This window comes from Nematolebias whitei, chromosome 7, assembly GCF_014905685.2.
Source record: "Nematolebias whitei isolate Nwh7 chromosome 7, NemWhi1, whole genome shotgun sequence".
NCBI classification, from domain to species: Eukaryota; Metazoa; Chordata; class Actinopteri; order Cyprinodontiformes; family Rivulidae; genus Nematolebias; species Nematolebias whitei.
The window spans coordinates 51,471,906-51,474,026 of record NC_056504.1 but is presented as its reverse complement, the minus strand read 5'-3'; the positions used below and the strand labels follow the sequence as shown (position 1 = coordinate 51,474,026).

Below are 2,121 nucleotides of genomic sequence, written 5' to 3'. Positions count from 1 at the left end.
ATTAGTTTAATCACTGAATTAAAAGTAGTTTAATCACTGAATTAAAAGTAGTTTAAATACTGAATTAAAATTAGTTTAAATACTGAATTAAAATTAGTTTAAAAATTGAATTAAAATTAGTTTTAATACTGAATTAAAATTAGTTTAATCACTGAATTAAAATTAGTTTAATCACTGAATTAAAAGTAGTTTAATCACTGAATTAAAATTAGTTTAAATACTGAATTAAAATTAGTTTAATCACTGAATTAAAAGTAGTTTAATCACTGAATTAAAATTAGTTTAAATACTGAATTAAAATTAGTTTAATCACTGAATTAAAATTAGTTTAAATACTGAATTAAAATTAGTTTAAATACTGAATTAAAATTAGTTTAAATACTGAATAAAAATTAGTTTAAATACTGAATTAAAATTAGTTTAAATACTGAATTAAAATTAGTTTAAATACTGACTTGAAATTAGTTTAAAAACTGAAATAAAATTAGTTTAACGACTGAATTAAAAAATGTTTAAATTCTGAATTAATTTTTTAAAAATACTGACTTAAAAGTTGTTTAAATACTGACTTAAAAGTTGTTTATATACTGAATTAAAAGTTGTTTAAATACTGAATTAAAAATGTTTAAATACTGAATTAAAATTTGTTTAAATACTGAATTAAAATTAGTTTAAATACTGAATTAAAATTAGTTTAAATACTGAATTAAAATTAGTTTAAATACTGAATTAAAAGTTGTTTAAATACTGAATTAAAAGTTGTTTAAACACTGAATTATAAGTTGGAAGTAGCTGAGAGTCATTTCCAACACATACTTTGAGCACAAACGGATCCCATGAAATCTTTGTTTATCATTTATTTCTCAAACTGTTGGAATCAACCCTGCCTGTTTGTTAGCAAAATATTTTGTGCTTCACTAAATGGCTTTAATGAAGCACATTAACAACACAGGGAAATCAAAACAAACAAACAAACATACATTTCATAATTGAGCTGGAGTAAAAGTATTTTTTTCTTTCTTTTTCTTTAAATATTAACTTTACAAATGATTCTCACCAAAAATAGTTTGTGTGTGAATTCAAGGACACACATGTCAAACTGTGCATGTTAGTGTGGACAAAGCCTCCTCCGTGCTTTAGCAGGATTTTTATGCACAACTTGTGCTGCTGCTTGAATCAGTCAACTTGAATTAAAAACAATCCAGGAGCATTGATGCACGATAATTACAGATTAAACACCTTAAAGGTGGGGCCCTCTCTGCTCGCTGCTGCACGAGACAAGTTGTAGTTCATGTCATGAGGGTGATGTGCGGCGCTGAGTCTGGATTCACGCTGTCGAACTGAAAGAAATGTACTTATCGATTCCTCCAGCGTAACACAGGAAGCTAACTAATTAGTGTTTTTAGCGTGGGCGCTAATGGAAAAGGGATTGTGGCCTCAGGGTGCTGAAACACTCCCAGGACTCAAAGAAGCAGTTCATATAATGGAAACATCAGGCAGTGCACACACACACACACACACATGCACATTGAGTTTTAACAAATGAAAAAGTTGTTTAGAATGGGATACCAACACACACACACACACACACACACAGTTGGGCATCAATATTTGACAAAGCTCGACTCTGCTTCAGCACATTCTCAAACACCCACACGTAAACACAGATACCAGGAGAAGCTGTTCATGCACCAAAACATCAGTCTCACATCCACCCACTCAAAATCCATCACACCGACACACAAACAGGAAAACGCTGTGAGTGGAGCCGTTAATGCAACAATCAGCACATGCACACACACACACACACACACACACACACACGCACAGCGAGGAGCATCAACCAGCGGCAGAACGAGAGTGGAATCCATCAGACACTGCAGGCGGTTTCTAAAACAGACTAGACTTAATGTGGAACTTTAAACTCAGATGTAATTAACTTTCTGAAAACAGATTATTAGAAACTGTAACATCTTCATGTTATGCAGCTCACACGGTTTACACGTGCACACATGTGGCAGAGGCCATCTTGGATTTTGATGTGGCAGCCCAATATGGAATCTTTCTTAACTAGATGTGTGTGTGTGTGTGTGTGTGTGTGTGTGTGTGTGTGTGTGTGTG

At 32.2% G+C, this 2,121-nt stretch overlaps 1 protein-coding gene across 1 annotated transcript in view; it reads right to left on the bottom strand.

The window, feature by feature from the left end:
* Positions 1-2,121, bottom strand: part of LOC119412900 (glutamate receptor-interacting protein 2) — a 153,335-nt gene that overhangs the window by 25,255 nt on the left and 125,959 nt on the right. The gene's annotated exons all lie outside the window — the stretch shown is intronic.